Genomic DNA, 22,577 nt, shown 5'->3' on the forward strand with positions numbered 1-22,577 from the left:
AGATATAAAGCACTGCCGCCTCAGAGGCAGCCAAACGAACAGGCTTTGGAGTCATTCCTCTAGTTCAAGCCTTAGTTTCTTTATCTCTAAAACGGTGCTAATAATTCCTGCCTTTCAGGGCATATGTGAAGATTAATAAGGACAAGCTGGCCCCTAATAAGAGTACACGGGAGGCCTCTCTCGCATCCGTTCCCTGCCTCACCATCAGCATGTTTAAGCTCTATTCACCCATTTCCAGCAAACAGCTGCCCCTTGGCCACCTCGCAGGCCTAGGAATGTATCCTGGCAGTGGGGTTTGGACTAGGCAAGGGCCATTCAGGCTCTGGGACCTAGCTCAAGGGATTCTAGGATCTGGGTACCCAGAGCGGGTGGAGGTGGGCTCCAGGCGGGCATGGCCTCTTGGCCTCTTTCCAACTCCTCACTCCATGGGGAAGGGCCCAGTAGAGGAGGCCTAGAGTGAGCCCTCTGAAATGTGGGGGTTCCTACCTCCCTTAATTAGGGCCAAACGAATTAGGAATAAATGACAGGGAGTTCCTTGGTGGGCCAGTGGTTAGGACTGCGCACTTCCACTGCAGGGGGCAAGGGTTTGATCTGTGGTCGGGCAACTAAGATGCCGCAAACAAAAACAACAACAACATAAAAACTCTAAAAAAAAAAAGGAGAAATGACAAAGCCCATAGTAGACACTTAGGAAATAGTAAGAATGCCTGCCATCGATTATCTTCACAACAATCCAGAAAAGCAGGCACTATTGAGTCCATTTTGAAGATGAAGAAACTGAGGCTCAGAGAGGTAAAGTCACTTGCTTGGGGGTCACACAGCTATATCTAAGGGCACAGCTGAGATTCAAAGCTGGATCTGTCTGATCGCAAAAGAGCTGCTAGCCAAAGGACAGGAATCCCAAGGTCACCAGCAGACTCTTGTTGGGGCTGGACCAGAAGCCAGATGCTGGACGGGGTGTGGTGTGGTCCCAGGATGATGAGCAGATCCACTCAGGGTAGAGGGGTTTCATGTATCCTCAGAAACCTGCTGTGAGCCCAGCTCACAACTTTCTTACCAAAGTTATTCACTCCACACACAGTTGCACATCCCTTCCTTAAGTGGAGCCGTATGCTGGGCCCTGGGGACCCTGGATGAATCGGACTTGGACGTTGCCCTCTAAGTGCTGCTAATCTGCTAGGGGAGGCACAGACATGGCTAGAAACCTTACTACAGGGTGAGGTGGACTAGAGAGTAAGCACGTGAGCTGTGGCAACCAACTCCGTGGGCTGGAGCCCCAGCTCTATCACTTATTACCTTTAGAAACAGGGCCAGTCACTAAACCTTTCTGAGCCTCAGTTTCATGTGTGTAAAATGGGATGATGATAAGATATTTTCTTTCTTTTCTTTTTTGGCGACGCCATGCAGCATGTGGGATCTTAGTTCCTAGACCAGGGATCGAACCTGTGCCCCCTGCAGTGGAAGTGCAGAGCCCTAACCACCGGACCGCTAGGGAATTCCAAGATATTTTCTTTTAAGATATCCATGAGGATTAAATAATATCATGAACATGAAATCCTTATGTAAAGTCTAGCACATAGAAAGAAGCATCCAGGGGACTTCCCTGGTGGTCCAGTGGGTAAGACTCCGTGCTCCCAATGACGAGGGCCCGGGTTCAATCCCTGGTCAGGGAACTAGATCCCACATGCATGCCGCAACTAACAGTTTGCATCTGCAACTGAGTCAGCATGCTGCAACTAAGAGTCAGCATGCCACAACTAAGAAGTCTGCATGCCACAACTAAAAGATCCCGTGTGCCGCAACTAAGACCCAGCACACCCAAAATAAATAAATAAATAAATAAATAAATAAATATTTCTGAAAGAAATAAGCATCCGATGAGTACTAGCTGTCTGTAATTAAATGTAACGGGGGCATAAAGAGGAGAAACCTATTTTTTGTTGGGGAACAGGAGTCAGGAGAGGCTTCTTGGAGGAGGGGACATCTGGGTTGGGCCCTCAAGGATAAAGACTTCACCTGGAGAAGTGGGGAAGGGCACTCCAGGAGGCTATACCACAGGGACAAGGGCCCAGAGACCGTAGGATATGACCTGTTTGGGTGTGGCTGAGCAGAGTCAGCTGGGAGGAGTGATTGGAAATGAGGCTGGAAAGGCGGTTTCAAGGGCCTCGAGTGCCTCGCTGCCACTGCCCAGTTTGAACTTTAAAGGGCTGGGGACAGAGCAGGCCTTTAAGAGCTGGGAAGGGACATGATTGTGCCTATTTTAGGAAGATGATTCTAACTGTAGTGTGGAGAGTGAACCGGAAGGGGAGAGACTGGATGTCAGGGAGCGGATCTGAGTGTGTGCCCCCGTGGGTTAAAGTCCCCCAGGGGCTCCCCAGCAGCCTGAAGATCAGGCTCTGACCTCTTCCCTCCTGCCTGCCCACAGGCTCCTCTGCGTGCAACATCTTCCCTCTCCCTTCCCCGGCTAATTCCTGGTCCTCCCTCTGGTCTCCTTTAGCCAGGCTTCCTCCTGGAAGCCCTTCTGGGCCCCCCAGGTCTAGATGAGGTTTTCCTCCTCCTCGGGACTCGTGGACTTGCCCAGACTAGACTCTGGCCGAGAGCAGGGACTGTGTGGTCCTGCTCAGGGCAAGTCCACAAGGCCCAGCAACGTGCCCAGCACATAGAGGGCGCTCAGCCACGATAGGAGGAATGATTGAACCCGTGAGTGAAGGGACAAGCCCGTTAGGGGGCAGGTGTGATAGGCAAGTGACAATAATGGGGTCTGCAGCGGAGTGAGGAGAGAGAAGCCAAGCCTTCAGAGAATTGACAGGACACACGACTGATGAGAAACGAGCACAGGGGGAAAAGAAAGAGTTGGCGATAACTCAGGTTTCTCCCTCTGATAGCCCGATGCCTTTAACCAAGATAGGAAACATGTGTGGGGCGGAGGTGGGGAGGAGGAGCGGGCTGGGGCGGGAGAGGGGGCCACGGTGCAGGCTGCTCCCCGAAAGTCCTTCCCCCTTGGCTCCCCACTGGTGGGTCCCCATCAATGTCTGAGGCCACTTTGACCACCCTAGGTAGGCTGGCCCCCTATAGATTACTTTCTCCCAACATAACCATTCCATTTCCTTCCCAGCCCCTTTATGATCATATATCTGTTGATTTGTATTTTGTTTGTAGTGTGTCTTTCTCAATAGATGGGAAGTTCCACTAAGGCAGGGATCTTGCTTGTTTCACTGACCGTGTACACCTGGCAGGCTCCACAAAACACAGTAGGTGCTCAAAACAAGATTTTTTGGTATGAATGAGGGAAGGAAGGAAGGAAGGAAGGAAGGCCTTGGATGCCATGATAAGGAATTTGACTCTTAGCCTCAAAGGAATGGGGAGCCATGGAATGTTCTTAAGGGAGGCAGTGTTAGGATTCAGCTTGTGTTTTAGAAAGCTCACCCTGGGGGCTGTGTGGAAGATGAATTGGGCAGGGAGGCAGGGGCAGCTGAGACAAAGACAGTACCTGGGGCCAGGCTTGGAAGACCCATGCCTGTGGGGGCCTGGAGCCCCCTCCCTGTCCTTCCCCACCCCCGGCCAGGCCTGTTGTCTCAGAGCCCAGAGGCGGGCGGGCGGGCGGTGGGAAGAGCAGGGCTGGCAAAGCTGACACTCACTAATCACGGCCCTCACCCCGGAGCCGCACTGACTGTCTGGTCTCCATGGAGACACGGCAACCTCCGGCCACTTGTTCATGGCAGCTCAACAAGGCTGCAGCAGTGGGGACGGGCCTGACCTGCGTGCCCCAGCCCGGCACCACCTGCCCCAGCCTGGGCCACTGCAGCAAACCCCAGGGGCGCCTGAGTCGGGGGACGGGGCTGAAGGTCTGCTGGCAGGGAGGCTCCCCCCACCCCTCCGCGGCCCCACCTCCCTTGGCAGTGCCAAGCAGTGAGAGGGCAGAGGCAGCCTCGGCCCTGGCTGCCTCCTCCACAGGGCTGCTGGGAAGCTGAGCTCATGCAGGTCACCTCGGCAGGGCCAAAGGGCTGGAGGGGGATGGTGAGGAGAGTGGGGGGGAACCTGCCTGCATCTCACAGGCAAGAGGACCGGAGGAGAGGGCGCTTCGCCTGCCCTGACAAACCTCTGCTCTGCGAGCCCGAGGCAGGGACCCGATGGGGAACCATCTGTCCAGAACCTCTTCCCTGGTTTGCTGTCACTACATCTGAAATCTGAAATGCCACCATGAGCAATTCACTCCTTCGGGAGGCAGCGTGGCATAGCACAAAAAACACTGTCTTTGCCGTCAGGCAGGCCTGGATATAAGGCCTGGCTCTGTCTCGCCACCTCTGCGCATGGATCTCCCCGTCTGTAAAATGGGATAGTAATCGCACCCACACAGACACTCATTCAAACGTGCACACTTCTTTGGGCTTACTCTGATTTGTCCTAGGAGACGGAGCTCAATACCTGTGACTCCTGCTCCCCTAGGCCTTTCTTCACCCCCACAGCTGAGCTGGGTGTCTCCTCCATGGTCCCCAGGAGAACTTTCAACCTCCTCCTTTAACTGTCTGTCCCACCTTTGTCCTCCCCACAGACTTCCCTGTAGGACAGGGCAGCATGCGCAGCAGGAGAGGTTTGTCTAACAGAGGAGGTGGGTAGGCGGAGCCTCCCTCTGCCTTTTGTCCTCCTTCCTCCGCAGGGGGGTACTCAGCCCCTAGAGCACTGCTTGAGGGCCTCCTCTCCCTCTCTCCTTCATACCTCTGTTTGTCCATCTGTCTGTCTGCCCAGCCATCCTGCAAAGATGTGTGAGAGGGCCCAGATGGGACCCCAGCAAGCAGGTGAGGCAGAGGCCAGATTCCTCGGGTCAGACACCTGAGGCCCACCCACAGCCACCCAGACCTTGCAACAGCTGCCGCCCCCAACCACATTTCTCCTCAGTCACTCCCTAGGCAACATTCCAAGCTGAGAGGGCCCTTGCAAATGGGCTAGTCTAATCCACTGCAGCCGGATGAAGAAACCAAGGCCCAGGGAGGACTGGGGCTTTGCCCGAGATCCCACAGCAGCTCTGTTTTTGAGTTGACAATGTACCAATTATGTGGGCCTGCTTGGGAGGTGGCTTTTGGCTCTCTTGGCCCTGCTGACAGCTGTGTTCCCAGTGGCAGCTGGAATGCTGGTGGGAGGCCTGTCTGGCCTTTGCACCGTGACTCCCCAGGGCAGAACCAGGTGGCTCTGAGGGGCGCTCAGGGCCTGGGGGGCGGGGTGGGAGGGCTTCAGAGGGGCAGCCCAGATACCAGCGGGGGCGTGGGATGTCTGGAAGATAAAGGAGGCAACACTGATTTTAAAGACTTTATGAGACGCCCTGAGCCGCTATCCCAGCTCTGCCACACTCACTTGTTGGGCAACCTTGGGTGCATCATTTGACTTCTCTGAACCTTAGTTTTCTTATCTGTAGAATGAAAATGTAATGTCAATGGTGACAGCAGTACAGCGGTGAGGAATTTTTAACTGTTGCACTGAAAAGCTAAGTCTCTGGAAGGGGAAGGGACTAGCCCCAGGTCGCAGAGTGAACCCACACCTCCCTCCCATGAGTTCTCTGCACGGAATTGGTTACAAGGTTTAGGAGCTGGAAGAAGCATCCAGACCAGACTGTTCCCTTGCTGAAGGAGGAGAAAACAGGATCAGAGAGGGGCAGCAAGTTCCCCAAGGTCACCCAGTGAGCCTGAGGCCAATGTGGGCCCAGAGCCGAGGCTGGGCACGAAGTCCCCCTGCCCAGCTGCCTGGCTTGCTCATCCAGCCCCCTTGGTTTTGTCTCCCCCAGTGAGTGGGCGCGGAACGGGCCCAGCTTCCTTCCTGCCGCCCTGCCCGCCGTCTGCCACGTTGGCAGCCGCCCGCCGCCTTCTCGCCCCTGCTGCTGCTGCTGCTGCTGCGGCGGCATCAGCCGAGACCAGCCCGCCGAGAGTTTGCCCAGAACAGCCAGGGCTGCCGGAGCCGGGGCTGGGCTGGCTGACTCTGCCAGAAAGGAAGGAGTGAGCCAGCCGGTGGAGGGAGGGAACAAGGGCTGAGCCAGCCCCCAACCTTCCCAGTCCTTCCCCTCCCTCACCAGCCAAGGAAGGGAGGCAGGAGGCTTGGTTTGGGGGCCTGGGGCTGGGGGGTCTGCGGGTGAGGTTCAGATAGCCAGCTCTGTCTGTGGGAGCACGCACGCTTGTGTGTGCAGGGAGGAGCATGTTGGGGGTGATTTGTGAGTCTGTTTGCCTCCGTGTGCACTGGTGACTCTGTGTGTGAGTTTGTGCTGGTTCGTGATACTCAGGGGCCACTGCATGTTTGTGTAAGCACAAGGGAAGATGACAAGAGGACAACTGTTAGTGACAAGGAATCTGTGTGCATAGAAGGCTCAGCATGTGTCAGTGTGTGTACTCACCTCATGTCTGGCTGCACTGGGGCCCCTGTGAATTTGTTATTGTGGACAAGAGGATGATGACGTAACTGTGAGTTTGAGCTCCTCTGTGTGTGCCCAGGGGACAGCGACTGTGTGTGCACAGCAGAGCGATGCGTGCAGCTGGGATTTTAGGCAGGTCTCGGTGCCCAGGAAGACACTGTGTAACAGAGTGGGCTGGTCCAAATGCCCAGGGCATGGGCACGGGCTGTCTCTGTGCCTGGCGGGCTTTGTTAGTGTGGTTATCTCTGGTGATGCAGGGGATGACCGCGTGTGACTGTCGGTGCGGTGCAGTATGTGCAGAGAACAGGCGGCACGGCTGTTGTGTTGCTGGGGTTGCATCCGCACGGGGCCGAAGCAGCCCTGGTGGTGGTGGCGGTTGTGCTGTGCAGGGAGACAATACGCTACGGGTTTGCACTTGCTTCTGTGCTCGGCAAGGCCCTGTGTATGACTGTGTTTGTGCGTGTCTGTGAGCACCGCGTGCTGGAAACTGCGTGCTTCTGGGTCTGTGGTAAGCTGAGTGTAGGAAGGGGGGGGTACATGGCTGTGTTTGTACTTGTCTGTGAGCCCGGGGTCAGATGCGCTCCATGTGCTACCTCCTGTGTGCACAGGTGGCCGCTGTGTCCAACCGTGTCTTTGTGTGTCTCGGGTCGTCTGAATGTGCACAGGAGGAGGACGTGGAGGGGAACTTGAGTGCGTGCCTGTGCAGGCCCCTTTAACGTGGCAAGTCGAAGAAATGTCGGCCTTCTTGGCAGCAAATCTGGGCTTGGTTCCACTGGGGGTGTCTGCAGAGAGGGGCTCTTAGAAGGGACGTGCTTGAGCGAGAGAGACAGGAAGGGAAGGGGGGGCCAGCCCCAGCTCGGGGTTTCCAGGAGGGAAAGCCAGACATTGGAACTTGTCAACGCTACCTCCTTCCCCGCCCCCACCTCCCCTCCTGGCGCCTGAAGGCTGCTGGCAGCCGGACAGACAGACAGACAGTGCACACATAGACTGGCTCACCGGCACAGAGCCCGAATGTGAGCCCCTAAATACACAAGCCTGGACGCCTAAGGTCCAGAGAGGGCAAAAGACGTGGCTAAGGCTTAGAGGAGCACATGTGTTTATATGTACTGGGGGGCAGGGGGTGTTGGCCTCTGGTGCTTCAACCCAGACTAGAGCCCAGGCCTAGAAGGGGGAGGAGGCTGCGGCAGAGCCTCTGAGGAGGGGTCTCTTATTACTCTAATCAGACTCCCAAGGCTCCCAGGCCCCCTCCCTGTTTATACAACTGCTGCAGTGTCTTTGAGAATCTCATTGCCTCAGGAATCACCAACTGCAACTCTCTCTTTGTTAGAAGCAGAAGAGAGAGCCAGAGAGGGGGAGCAACGGATCCAGGGTAACACAGCCAAGTCAGAACTGGAACCCAAGGGCTGCTTCTTTCCCTAGTTGTGTCTGCTTGTGCCCACTGACCCACGGGCCAGCACGTCCTATCCCAGCCTTCCCGTTGCCCATTTAGCTGTTTCTCCCTCCCAGTTCTTCAGGGTATGACAATGACCTCTGGCTTTTGCCTTTTTTTTTTTTTTTTTGGTCCCAAGTGATGTGTCTGTCTGCTTGTTAGTCCATCTGTTTATCACAAGGGCTCCAACACCCTCTAGGGCAGCAGAACCTGGAAGAGAAAAGGAGAGTTTGGTTTTGGGCCAAGAGCTACTGGGGAGGTGGTGGTGGGATGGAGAGATGGAACTCAAGAAGAGAGGGAGGAGGGGAGAAGAGCAAAGCGGGGAGGGGCCTGGTGGCAGATCTGAGAAGCATAGACTCTCCTGGCTCCACCTCCAGTCTGGGCACCAAGGGCAAACTCTGAGCTCAGAGGGAGTTCAGCCCCTTGCTGGGTTTCTCTAGGGCCTGCCCTCAACCCCCAAACCCTGGGGTCAGCAGGGTTGGAATCTTGGGGGCAGTATTCTGGGAGCACGTGTGGTGTGCAGTGACCACACTGCCCTTGAGAAAAGAGGAAAGGGGCTGGGTATGAAACTGGGTGTGTGGCCTCTTTGGAGCTTGGGAGTTAGGTGTGTTTGTGAGGTTGTGAGTGTGATAGGACTCTGTGTGTACATTTGTGAACACAGGCAAACAGGCTTGGACTTCACTGGTAGGGGGAAGATTGTGGGGATGTGTGCATGTGTGTCTGCTATGGGCAGGGAGAGGAATTTTACCCTGAGGGGATAGTTGTGTACGTGTGTGTGCACGTGGGCACGTAGAGGAGGGTACGTGAACCTGCACTCACATGCTCTTGTAGAGCTGTATTCTGTGTACACAGGTAAATAAATAATATGGCTATGCACACTGTGTGTGTGTGGCTGGATTTGTGTGTATCGTGTTTGACTGCATGAATATTTACATGTGAAGTGTATAATTGCACATGTGTACAGCTGTGTACGTCTGTGATTGTTTCGAGGTACAAGGAGATTGTATGAGTCTTGACTGTGGGTGGTGTGTGCAGTTGTGTGTATTTGTGGGACAGTGAATGTCAGGGAGCTGTTCACATGTGTGGTTGTATATTTTGGGGGACTGGGTTAAATGTGTGGTTCTTGAAGCAGTACTTTGTTTATTTTGTGTTTCTGGTCAAACATTCCCCCACCAGAACGTAAACTCTGGAAGGGCTGGAATTTGGGTCTGTTGTGTTCATGGTACCCTTTGTATTTAGAATAGTGCCCAACGCACAGTAGGCACTGAATCACATTTCTCGACTGAATGACGAGAGAGTGTGTGTGCGCTTGGTTGGGTGTGGAAGTGTGGTATATGTCTGAATTGTGTATGTGTGTATCTGGCTGTGTGAACAGGTACAGTTTGTATTGTCCAGGTGGGTGAGATTTTAGGCATAAGTGGCTTGTGAACCAAGGGTGTGCATGTGTGTGTCTAGATCTGCACATAACTGTGTACCTGAAGCTGTGCCCCTTAGGTGAGCACTGGGAGTGTTGGGGGACGTGCCTGTGTGTGTGCACGGCTGTGTGTGCGTGTGCACGGGGGCGGGAAGGCGATGGCGGCTTCTCCCAGCCTTCAGCACTCACTCAGCTTCACCCCAGGTCGCCTGCTGTGAAATGTCAGTGGCAGAGAAGCTAAAAATATCCGCTCTCCTCCTCCTGCTCACTGCTTGGGCTGATGGGGCTGTGGGGCCCTGGCAGGCCCCTTGGGCCCTGGGGGGAGGAGGAACTGCTGGGTGAGGGGCGGGTGTGGGGTGAGATAAGGAAGGCCTCCTCAGCACACTCTCTCCTCCTTTCCTCTTGGGCTCCAAAAGGAGGCCCTAGGCTCACTTCTATCAGGAAGCCCTCCAGAACCCCCCAGGAGCTGCCACATGCTGGTGTGTATGTGTGTCTGTCTGTAGTGTCCACAGCTGTCTGGGAGGAGATATGGCCTCCATCAGACCAGAGCTCATCTGGGCAGGACAGTGCCTCCTCTGTCAGTCCAGGAAGGGATTTGGGAGGACAGAGCTACAGACAGGGGGCTCCTGGGTGTGGGCTGTAACTTTCCCCTCAGTCTACGGGCTCCCAGGGAAGGAGCTGGTGCTGTTTCCTCCCTAGTGCTGAGGGTCGGGGTACCGCCCAGGCTGTCTGGATTCATCTGGAGCTGGTACTGGGGCCACGAGGGCCCTCTGACCCCAAGGCACATCTGCTGCTACTCAGGGTTTGTGGGCAGGGAGGAGTCTCCGCTCTGCTCACACCCTAGGCCGGCATGTGTTTGTGCTATGGGCATTTGTGTGGGTGCGGGTGGGACATGTCAGGGCCCGTGGTCCTTCAGGGACTTGTGTCTCTTCACATGTTGGGCTCCTGGGTGTGTCTTTGCTTACGTCCGTGCTGTCAGCAACTGCCTGCCTTAAGCGTTGTGGGCAATCAATAAAAGTTTGGGGGGTTGTGTGTTTTTCTGTGTGCGTGTGGGTGACTCCATATGTGAGGCTGGGTTTCTTTCATAATGCAGACCTGCAAATTCTAGCTGGAGTGAACTGTGTTAGTCTGATAGCTGCTGGTGTCACCACATGGGGACATTGGCGTGTCAGCGTGTTGGATTGTGTGTCTCTATCAGATGGTCGGTGCCTGTTTGTCCTCTGTATCAAGAGGTCTGTGAGTGTGTCTGTGTGTTGGGGTTTCGATCACTTGATTACTGTGTTTCTATGTGTCAGTGTGTGTCTGCCTGGATGTCGTCATGTCAGTGGGCATCTCTGTGCCTGTGTGTGTGCCTATGTCAGCTTTGATTTCATGGGGCTGTGTGTACATGTGTCCCTGCAAATGCTGGAGTTGTCTGTGTGGGTTGAAATCTGTGTATAAACTGGGCACCCTCGTCCTCCAGCCCTTTCTCAAGGAATTTTTTTTTTTGGCTGTGCCACACAGCTTGTGGGATCTCAGTTCCCCAACCAGGGATTGTACCTGGGCCACCGCAGTGAAAGCCCAGAATCCTAACCACTAGGCCACCAGGGAACTCCCCCAAACCTTTCTTAGTCTCCCACCATTTCTCTGTTGAAGGCCTTGGGTTTTCTGTGTGTGTATATGTGTGTATCAAATGTCCCCAGCCCCAAGGCCTCCAGCTCTGAGATCTGCCCTCCCACCCTCTCTCCAGTTGGACTTGAGGTGGGAGCTGAAGCAAAGAGGGCAGGCAGGCAGGCACCAGGCACAGAGCCCACCACAGCCGGGGGCCGGGGCCAGGCTGCCACCAGGGCACTGCCTCAGCTTTCCTCCAAGCAAGTGGTAAGCCAGAGCCTCGGTTACATGTAAACACCAGCTGTGTCAAGACAGCGCAGCTTCTTCTAGGTCAACAGACAGCTGTGGGGTTGCTAGGCAACTGCCTGGCTCTCCCCCCCCAATTAAGCCCCCTCCCACTGCCTCTACCTGCAAACCCTCTGCTGGCTCCCCCTACCCCAGGATACCGCCACGCCCCTCCATGCCAATTAAAACAGCGGGGCTGAGAGCGTTGTGGGTCAAGGCTGCGTGAAAGGGGGACTCTGGGGCTGGGATTAAGGTATGGGAAGATGTAACCCTTCTGGTGCCACTGTCCCCCCAGCCCTCAGTCCTCAGCACACTCCTCCACACCCCAACCTCACCAGTCAGACAAGGGCAGAACTGAAGTGATGGTAACTAATTCCGCCTCCTCCCCCCCCCCCCCCCCCCCCCCCCCCCGCCCCAAAGGCCAAGCCAGATCTGGAGAGAGGCTGGAAGCAGATGGAAAGTGAGGGGTGTAGATTGTATTAGCGATTGGTCAAGTCCCCGCCCCCTCCCCAGCCAAGCCTGGGGAAGAGTGGCTGGAGGGCCCTCTGGCAAGAAAAGGGTTAAATTCCCCCTTTATTTCCGCCCCCCTCCCAGGACTGCCGCCCCGGTTTCCAAGACAGCACCTGCGCTCCCAGCTGCCGTGCCCGTTTGGTGCCCGTGCCCAGGCCGGGCAGCCCCCCGCAGCGCCCCAGGCCCTCACCCCGCGCAGCCTTTCACCTGGCCTGGGCCTCCTCTGGGGGTCCCGCAGCCCCGGGCCTCAGGCTGGCAAGGGGGGGGGGGGGGGAGGCTCTGGCCCTCCGAGTCGCGTGCGCGGGCCAAGCCGCGGGCCGGGGCGATTCGGGCTGAGCTGCAGGAAGGAGTGGGAGGAGGGAGCGGGGCGGGCAGGGGGCAGCGCCCGTGGCCGCCCCATTAGTATGCGGCGGCGCTGGGCGCACCATGGCAACCGCTCCCCCAGCGCCGCGCCGGGCGGGCAGCCCCGGGCGCAGCGCGCACCTCTCCTCCCACAGGTGGCGGGGCGGGCGCGGGCGCGCGCGCGGGCCCGCACACTCGGGGCGCCGGGGGGCGAGCCGTGGGCGCCGGGGTCGAGCCGTGGGCGCCAGGTGCGCTGGGCCGCCCGGGCCCGCTCCCGCCGCCTGTGGGCGTGTCCCCAGGTGCTGCAGCGTGAGCCCCGAGGGGGGGTGTACCTGAGGGTGTTCTGCCTGTGCTGGGTGTGGCCCTCAGAGTGCCTGTTGTGCCTCTGTCTCTGGTTGTCCTGGAGGGTATTTGCCTGTCTGTGCACATTTGCCTCCTTACTCCTGACTGTATGTGGCTCTGAGTGTGACTGCCGCTGTGTAACTGAGTGTGCCTTTGTATATTTGTGTTTCAGTGTGTGATTGTGTCTCCTATCTTTGTGCTTGTCTGTCTGTATGTTCCTGAGCATGTGTGTATGTATGTTTGTGTCCATGTGTGTGCCCATGGCCCTGGGTTTTCTTCTGGAAGAATGCCCCATGTGCCTATGCCTGTATATCTGGGTGTGTCAGATGAGTATTTGTGTGTGTGTGTGTGTGACTTCTTTGCATGTGACCTGTGGTGTTTGGTATCCTTGTGTGTTGTGGGGTGCAGCTGTGTGTTGAACTGTGTACCTGTGTGTATGTCCCCGAGAACCCAGCTCTCCATGTATGTCACTGTGCACTCCTGTGTGTGCCCTGAGTATGTGTCCTGGAGTGTGGCTGTGTGTCCAGGGGCTCCTGGCTCTGTGCCCTCCTCAACTTCACTCCCTGCTGCCTGAGTGAGCCGACACCTGCTCCCTGAGCACTGGGCCCCCTCCTCCCACCTGGCAAGGACAAGGAAGGACACGCAGACAGAGGCAGACATAGAGGCAGAGACAGAGAGACTTGGAAGGGGACACTGAGAGCCAAGTAGGCTGGAGAGGTGGTGACCCAGAGTCATGTGATCAGTCTCAGAGCCCAAGACCCAGAAGAGAGAAACAGAGATCCAAGATCCAGACATTAGAGAGAGAGAGAGAGACCCAGAGTCACACAGAGACCCAGAGCACCAAGTCCGGAACTGCTGAAACAGACCAGAGATCAAGGATGTGGCTCCCCAGCCTCCCTCCCTCTCTCCCTCCCTCTCCCTTCCTCCCACTCTAGAGTTTCCAGCCCCAGCTGTGCCTCCTCCACACACCCAAAGCAGAATCCTCTTGGCCCTGGGAGTTTGTGCCCTGGGACTGGAACCCAGCCTCCTCTCTGCAGCAGCTGGCTGTGTGTGTGCGCTTGAGTGTGCACAGGCCACCATCTGTGTGCTGTTCTAGGCTGGTGCTTACTTTGCACCCAGCCCTCCCCCATCACCCCCTCCTACACACACACACACACACACACACACACACACACACAGTTGTCCACATTTTCACTGGCCCACATCACGCACACCTTTATACACATGCCACACATTCGGCCACACTCATTCAAACCTGGAGACGTGCTCTGGTCTCCCTCTCTCAAACACATCTGCACACAGGGCCAGAAGATCCACCATGCACACAGCCAACCAGCAAGTCTCACCTTCCTAAGTCCTCCCAGCCAGCCACTCACCCCTCAGCAACCCCTGAGGGCTTCCCAACCCCTGCCACCCACAGGGAAAGACATGAGACCAAATTTGTCAATTCCATCAGACCATGCACACCAAGGCTGAGACTCCATCTGTCTTGTTTGCTGTTGTATCCCCAGTTGCCTGGGATGGTGCCTGGAATCTTGTAGATGCTCAAGAAATATCGGTTGAATGAATGTGTTCACACAGTGTCTCTAACAGTCACTGGAAGAACCCATGGTAATATACAACCTGCCACTCAGTGAAACACATTGATGGATGCCACAGTGTACACACAAGAAAGCACCTTATGCACACCTAGGACAACTCATTAAATATAGGTGTGTGCACACAGGTGGCTGCTTCTGCGCAAACACTCAGCACAATAGCTAGGTTAGAGGTTCTCAACTTTGGCTGCACATTAGAACCACCCAGGGAGCTTTTAAAAATCTCCATGCCCAGGCCCCACCCAGACCAATAAAATCTCTGGGTTGAGAACCACTGATCTAGATGAATGGGCCTGAAAATGTTGACACAAGGATTATTACCAGGAATGGGGGTAGAGTGGGGTTTCACCTTGAACAGTATAGTTAGTGAAACAGACTCCTGAAGGAGACTGCTTGGGTTTCAACCCTGGTTGTCACCATGTACTCATTGAGTGGTCTTTGTAACTTACCTCTCAGCATTTGAGGTTCCTGTCTGTAAAAACGGAAATGCTAATCATTACAATAAAGCCTCATAGGGTTGTTGTGGGCATGGAATGAGTTTATATATATGATTTAGAATAGGAACTAGTACATAGTGTAATATAATTATTTCCTACTCTTATTTCTATCATTTAAAAATTTTATTATAGAATAGATGAATTTTGGGATGAATTTTATAAGCAAGATTTTTTTCCCTTTAAATTGTTATGAAAAAGTAAAGGCTCACAGCCAGACTCTGGGCCAACCTACCTCTGCCACCTCCTGTGGGATCTTGGACAGGTCACTTACTCTGTGTCTCTGAACCTGTCTTCCGTCTGTAAATGAGGTGAGTATTTTTCTCTACCTCAAGGATTGTCTTGAGGAATAAAAACCTCAGGGAAGTGTTTAATAAATGGCGGCAAAACCCAAGAATCTAGGAGCCATGTTGCCTTGATGGGACCAGGTGTGGGATTGTGGCTGTGAAGACCCACATTTCTGAGCAGGGTCTCTGCTGCCCTTTCCCCGGAAGCCCCAGGGCCCAAGGGCCAAGAGAAGCTTCCATCCTAAAGGCTAGGCCCTTGGCTATGGCAGATCTCTAATACTCGGCCCTCCTCAGCACTCTTCAGCCGGGACTAAGCCACAACCCTAGACTGAGACCCCTCCCCTTCCCGAGCTCCCCTCTCTTCAGGAGCCTCCTTTAACCTTTCAAGGAGCCTCAGTTCTCCTCACCAAGCCTCCCTCCCATCCCGGAAACCACAAGGCCTTCTCTGGGTTCCATCCCTCTCCAGGTGCCCCTCTCTTTTCAATGAATCCCCACCCCTCCTACAAAGCCCTCTTCAAGTTACAGAGCCCGCTTGCTGGGCTATAATTACCTCCCTAAACTCCCATTTCCTTCCTGGGTCGTCCACCCCCACCCCCACCCCCACCCCAATTCCTGGGCACACAAGCCCTCACTGTCCTTCCTCTCCATCTTGCAGAGCCCCGACAATCCCTTCCCCTACTACCCCTTCCCCACTGCACCCCCAGCCCCTCTCACCGGGCCCCACCCTCCACTCAGCCTGCCCCACCTGGACAGCCTTCCCAGGTCTCTTCTGCTTCCTCAGTAGCCACAGAACACACTCGTTTTCTCCCTGCAGGCGATTCTTGGAGCTGAAAACAAACTTCTCATGGCTTCCCCCACTGGTCCCTTTGATGCCACACACCCCTTCCAACCAGTCTTCCCCCTGCCCAGGGGTGACCTTGCCAAAGCCCTCTCCCCTCCCACAAACATCCACACAGTGTCTACTCCAAACAGACCTAGCCACGTGTGGCTTCCACCCCTGCCCTGCTCTTTCCTCCTCTGGGAACTCCCTCAGTCTTCTGCCTCGCACCCTGGTCTTGGCCTCCAGGACGCCCTTGCCAGGGCCTCTGCTCTCACCATGCAGGAGGGTAGGAACGGTGTCTTCAGCTGAGTCTTGGGGCTGCACAGAGGGGGCCTGCTGGGAGGCTGAACCTTCGCATCCAGTGCAGAGAATGCAGTTTCAGGGACTGTTACCTGCCTCTGTCTGAACCCTCCAGTGTCCTCTTTCAGACAGGGGTGCCCAGAAGGTGGGAGTCTATCTCCCTCCTCAGACCAAGGGTTCCTCTGACTCTCCCAAGGCCTGGGCCGTGCCGGTTGGGTCAAGGAGGGCAGGTGGTATGGAGCTGTCCCTTGGGGTCTCCTTGAGCTTCAACAGGGAGGGACACAGAGCAGGGCTTTAACATAAACTGGGCCGATGGGAAAAGCTGCTTGCTAAGGACCAGGCAGCCCAAAGTGGGCTTATTCGGTCAAGGGTAGCCAAGAGCTCCCCAAGGTCAGGGGGTGGGAAACAGTTTGGCCCTGCCAGGTCCACCAGAAATAGGCACAGGATTAGGAGTTTTCTTTTTCCAAAGTTTACAAACCTGGGAGGAAATACAGACCCACTAGGATGGAAAGAAAGGGGAAGGCAGAAATATTGCGGTTATTAGCCTAGTCAAACCCTGGAGTTTACATAGGCAGATACAGGTGTGTTGGGGCAGAAAAGAGGGGGGCCTGGAGACAAAGGAGACCCAGGCCCTGGGGTGAACAGGAGACACACAAACAGGGGATACTCCAGTCTTTGTGGGAAAGAGGGGTGTTCCACAAGGGTTCTTGCACTTAGAATGGATTGAGTGTCTCAAAGACAGGTCTCCTGAACTGGAGTACAGCTGTGGGGCCCAAAGGCTGGGGGAACACAGGACAAATGAAGGGGCTGGAATCAGAGACCTGGGACCAAGGATGGGGTGAGGGGGGTCTAGAAGCAGGGGAGACCCAAGACCTGATTTATATGGGGGTTCCGCAGGGAGAGGAAATGTAGGACTTGGAGGAGAACAGGGGCCTCAGAATCATGGGACAGCCTGGACCTAGGGCAAAATGCACTAGGCACATTCCCTGGACCTGGGACAGAATGCACGTACCAGGGGCCAGGAAGCCCCAGGGGGCAGACTGGAGAGCCCAGAGGCAGGGGAGACCCAGGGCCTGGGGTGTAAAGGGAGGGGCCCAAATGCACAGGTCACTCAGGTCTCAGGCAGAGGTTAGAACTCTGAGGGAGGGAACACATGGAGGTATTTCAACTCCTCTGGGGACCCAGTGTCTGGTGAGGACCCCCAGCTGTCACACCCCTTCCACTCTGTCCACCCTCACTCACCCCCTTTCACAAGACACGAGGTTGTTTTTTGTTTTTGTTTTTGTTTTTTTTTGCTTTTTTTCATTTCTTTTTAATACAAACTTGGATCTTTGGGTGTGTCCTGCCAACAGAAAACAACAACAACAACAGAAGAGAAAACCCAAAAGAGTGAAAAATAAGAAAGAAAGAAAGAAAAAAAAAAAGCTCCCGCAAGAGGTTCTTCTCCCTCCCCCCCACCATGCGAATTTGCACACCACGGGACCACAGCAGGTTTACAGAATGCAATATACAATCCACGATTTATAATAAAACAGTATATACAATAAATAGGATATTGTTCATTTTTGTCAAACGACCTGTAGATAAATTTCTCAGTGCATACTTGCAGGGGCTCTGGACACATCGAGGCCCCGCTCGCAACCTCTTGCACACGCTCGCGCTCTCTCTCTCTCTCTTTTTTTTGTCTTTTTCTAAAACTGTGTTTTGTTTTTAAGTTTTGTACATTTTTAAAAAGTATTTACAATTGCTGGTTTTGTGCAGAAAGGGCTCACCTTCGGCTTCTGCGTGGAGGAGATGGGCAGGGAGGGGTGGGGGGGAGATGGGACTGCAGGGGGTGCAGGGGGTGCAGGGGAGGCAGAGGGGCAGGCGCTCCTGCCAGAGGACGATGTGGACGCTGGGAGGGGTCTTGGCGTTGGTTTTCTGAAAGCTGCAAAGAAACACAAGAGAAGAGGCAGAAGTCAGCAGCAGAGTCAGACCCTGAGCTCTGGGAATAGGGAGGCTAAAAGCGGGACCTCCACCCAGTCCCTACCAGGACTCTGAGAGAAGGGGAACTGCCTTGTTCCTTCTCGCAGAAAATTCCAAACGGCCCCTGCCCATGAGACTCCGGACTGCTTCTGGCCTGCTCTGAGCTCACTTTCCCCATCTGTAAAATAGGTGTATGTCCAAGGCCCACAGCACTGAGAGGTAAAGGATGTGCTGGATGAGGAGCTGGGATTCCAGGCAGTGCAATTGGTTCAGAACTTGAGCTCCTGAGTCAGACAAAGACGAGTTCAAATGCTAGCACCACCATTTAATAGCTCTATGACCTTGGGCAAGTCAGTGAATCTCTGTGAGCCTCAGTTTACTCAAAAGGGGATAACAGAACTATCCCGCAAATTTGTTGGGAAGATTCAGTGGTTTGAGGCAGATTAAGCCTGGTCCATAAATGCATCATAAGTGATACTAATTAGTATTAGTCATTACCTTCTTGGGGCCTGGGCCAGCTAGGCTCCCCAGGCCTTGGTTTCCTCATGCAACAATGAGTTTAGTAATTCCTCCTACCTAGGCTGTCCTGAGGAATGACATAATGGGAAGACAGGGCCTTAGCACAGCACAGGTGTGAACCACTGCTTTCATTTTTTCCAAATCCAACCTTCTCCCCATTCCCTACCAATGCCATTCTGTTCCTTAGAGAGGTGAGGTGATGAGGAAGTCTGTCTGATTACAGGAATAAAGAAATTGTCCAACACGATACCATCTGTGTTTGGCTGCACCCCCTGCCTTCCTGAAGCTTGGAAACTCCTGAGTCCCCAGTCCCTACAATCACTAGACACTAGAGATCTGAAGTACCTCCCTTCCCTAGATGGTCCTAATTATGTTTGCAGGGCTCTGGGGACCTGACTCCCTATCCAGACCCCCAGCTTTGCTGGAGTGAGTGGGAAGATGCCCAGTGGAAAGGTGTGGGCTCATTACCCTCAAGACCTCCAGTCATTAGCCTGGCTCTTTTGGAGCTCTGTCTTCTTCTCAGAGCCCTGAAATTCATGTCTCCTACACTTGGTGGGTGACCATCCCACCAAAATTAAGGGACAAGCGTGGGGGTGCTAAAACCACCTTCTGAGGCTCCTCAGCAAGCCATCCACCCTCCCCCATCCCTGCAGGAACCGGCAGCCACAGAAAGCCTTTCCTCTCTCGTCCTCTTTCTTGGCTTCCCTTTCCAACGGGGCCACATTTAAATTCTGCTCAGCCTCGGCTGCTGTCTGCTGGGCAGTCAGCCCCGGGGAAGACTTTTGTCCTGAGGCTGGACTTGCCAGGACTCCCCCCAAGGGCCAGGGGAGCCAGGTGCACTCCTGGGAGGTGGGACAGCACCCCATCCTGGTGCCTCAGCCCAGGTGGCATGCAGAGGCTTGAGGGGGAGGGTAGGAGCTGCATCTTTGTTAAGCTGTCAGATCTCCTGCCGGTGAGGGGAGGATGGAATATTAGCCGAAGGGGTAAGAGGTGTGCTTGTTAGGGTGACAGCTGTATTACAACCGGGGTGATTGGGGCAGGGGATGCAGCTGGGGTAGGTGTCAGTTCTCCAGTTAGGGTGATGCACAGGGTGGGGGAACAGGTTCAGCTGGTGGGCTGGGGGCATCTATCTGTAGGACAGCTTTATTGCAGTTGAAGAACAGCTGCCAAGCTAAGGAACCTGTTGGGATGACAGACATGGTGTGTTGGGGTGATGAAGTTGGGGGGAGATTTAGAACAGGCAGCTCCAAACTACTTAGCAAGCTAACTGTACTGAACCCCAGCCTCCCCTGCTCCCCTTAAGGGCCCTGGGGCAGGCTGGGAGCCTCGGCACAAATCCTTGTCGCCCCCGCCCCCTCCAGCCCTTAGCCACTGCCAGTGACCCTCTCTAAGCCAGGTCTCCATGGTGATCTCAGCCCAGCAGGCAGCTTCTGCCAGAACCATTCCCGTGGTGCCGGCGGCGGCCAGGCAGCAGGGAGGCTTTCTCACCCTCTGCTAAGCCACACTGTCTCACCTTCCTCCTCCCACCGCCCTCCCCAGCTTTCATGACTTGGCCAGAATTTAGGGGGATGGCGGGGGGTGGGGGATGGGGAGAGAAGCAAAACCAGAGGTTCCTGATCCGGGGAGGGGAGAAGTCAGAATGCTGTGGCCATGCAGAACCCTGACCCTGCCAGGTTCAACTCACCACGGAACAGAACCAGTGCTGCTGGGTCAGGTGGCCCAGAGCTGGGCACTGGAGACAAAGCAGAGAGCGAGACCTGGATCCCAGCCCTTGAGGGGCTCACAGAGCAGAGAGGGAAGCAAAGTGGACCCCAAACCAGGCGATCACAACACAGGGAGATGGGGGTGTGCCAAAAGGAGCCCCGGAGGGCTCAGGGAGCACAGTGGGGGCACCTCCCCCAGCTCTGGTGGGAGGCACTGTGGCTCTTCAACTCACCGCTGAGCAAGGCGCCCAGCACATGCTGGGGTCAACAATGTGTGCCGACTGAACGACAGAGCCGTGACCAGTCTATGTCCGATCGGCGAGTCAAGGTCCAGCTCAGGTCTTGCACACCTCTGGATGCCTCCTCAGACCACCCTGTTACCACAGCTACTGGGGCATTTGTCATTCCCTTCTGCACTCCTCCTGGGCAGAGACCTGTGTCTGGTACCTCCATATACCCGATGCCAGCATGCGGCTGGCGCCCCAGGACACCAGCCATTGTTCATGAGACTTAACCTTTTAGTGCCTCCATAATGAAGGAGTGCACAGCCACATTCCATGGAGTCCTCGTGCTCCAGCAGTTTTACCATCTGTGGGGCCAGGGCTTTATGTGGTCTCTGCCTGTCAACAGGGACTAGCACTGGGGGCACCAAGGGAGAGCTGAGCAGGGATTTAAAATGCTGCAGACCACGTATAAATCACGTTGTCCAACGAGAGCTGCTCTCCCCAGCGAAAGAAGCACATGTTCGTGCATTCACTCAAGCAACCAACAGACACGTATTCACACCCACTAACTGCCAGGCCATGAGCTAAGGTCTAACCCCACCTTCTCGTCTCTACCCTCCAGAAAGGGGTCTCGACATCAATCAAGGCAGTGGAGCAGAAGGCAAAGAGTGCATGAGAAATTGCAGAGACTGATTTGCTGTGTGACCTAGGGCAAGTCCTTTCCCTCTCTGGGCTTCAGTTTCTAAGTAAAATAAGGGGATTGAACAGGGAATGGGAGAGATCTTCAGGCACTGAGATAGTGCACCAAAGATAAGAGGTCAGAGACAAACCACAGCTGCCCAAAGGCTGATCCAACCAACCCTTCTGATGTTTTCAGGCAAAGTCAGGCCTGCGAGTCCCTTAAATGTGGAGAGGATACTGCTTTCCTGAGGCCCAGATCACACCTGACAGATGGAGATACCCTCAGGTAGGGTGGACCCAGAGTTCTGAGGGATGAAGCTTCCAATTGTGGACAAGTAGACTGTGGCGTGTGGATGGGTGTGTGGCTCTCCTCCTCACCCCAGAAAAGTTTTTCAAAATCTGTCCACCAGTGACCAGATGCATTCCTTAAGCTCCAGCTCTGCCACTCATTCCCTCCTTAGGGATCTTCCCCTACCTCCCTCACTGCTGGGCATAGAGAGGGATGCTAGTGGGACCAAACGGGGTTTATATCCACGGTCACCCACCTAGCTTGTGTGTATCTCTCACGTCTCAGAGCCTCACACTCCCACCTGTCCTGGGAGGAGGCTATACACGCCCCGCTAACACCCACATCCTCCACCCTCCCGATCAGAGATGCCTATGGAAGGACAGGCATCACCCATGGGTATGTGTTGCACATGCAACTGAGTGCAGGCTGAGGCAGGGGCAAGGGACCCGCAAGGGACCTTCCTGGCTCTACCTTTCCGTGATTCCCTGCCTTGGTGGCTGTGTGTCTTTGGGTGAGTCCCTCTTCCTCTCTGAAAACGGGGAGGGGCTGTACTTGGAGAACTCCAAAAGCCCAGTTAGCCCTGAGAGTTGGAACTGGCTTATTTATACACCCTTCCCCTGCCCCATCCTTAGGAGAGTATCTGATAACAGTGGGGTTGAGAGAAACCAGCTCATGCCCGTTCCCCGATGCCTAACCTTTTCTCTCACAATTCTCCCTAGTCTACATGCCCTTTTTTGACTCAAGGAAAAAAAAGACAAAAAACCAAAAACAAACCTTGACCCTTGAAGTGTCCCAGGCATGTTGAGACACTGGGGAGGGAGACGGGGACAGTGCACGGAGATGAGTAACTGGCCTAAAGGACCTGATGGCATGGTGAGGAAGACATTCCCAGGCAGGGCTGTCATGGATGCATACAGGACTGGAGATTAACTGCACCTGGGAAGGATCCTGGACTGCTTCTTGGAGGAGGCAGTGTCTGAGTGAAAGATAGGAACTGACAGGTGGGAGATGGATGGTGGCTAGGAAAGGGCAGCCCAGGCCAGGGAACAGCTAGAGCAAAGGCACAGGGCACACTGGGGAAAGGGCCTGGAAAGCTCCCTCCTGATTCCACAGTCTAGGGCTGGAGAGGGAGGCTGTGGGAGCAGGAGGTCAGGGCTGAAGAAGCAGCCTTGAATTCCCAGAATACCAGGTTAGGAAGTCAGGTCTTTATTTTGTAGGCAAGGAGGCTGGAGAGGGGAGGATGCAAAATCAAATGGTGTTAAGCAATGAAGTGACAAGAGCAGATGTGTTTTAATGAATTCGCCCAGTAAACATTCAGGGGGATTGCTCCAGACTCCACGCATCCCCAGGTGCTGAAGGACATTCAGCAGCCGCAATAGGGGGCTATGGGC

General features: G+C 55.0%; 1 protein-coding gene across 7 annotated transcripts in view; it reads right to left on the reverse strand.

The window, feature by feature from the left end:
* Nucleotides 1-17,090: 17,090 nt before the first annotated feature.
* AHDC1 (AT-hook DNA binding motif containing 1) overlaps nt 17,091-22,577 on the reverse strand; it is a 64,980-nt gene continuing 59,493 nt past the window's right edge. For all 7 annotated transcript variants that reach the window (XR_009048396.1, XR_009048397.1, XM_057701947.1 and 4 more), the window contains one exon: nt 17,091-17,732. The gene's annotated coding sequence lies outside the window, so the exon portion shown is untranslated. The remainder of the gene's footprint in view (nt 17,733-22,577) is intronic.

Source organism: Hippopotamus amphibius, chromosome 1, assembly GCF_030028045.1.
Source record: "Hippopotamus amphibius kiboko isolate mHipAmp2 chromosome 1, mHipAmp2.hap2, whole genome shotgun sequence".
Lineage (NCBI taxonomy): Eukaryota > Metazoa > Chordata > Mammalia > Artiodactyla > Hippopotamidae > Hippopotamus > Hippopotamus amphibius.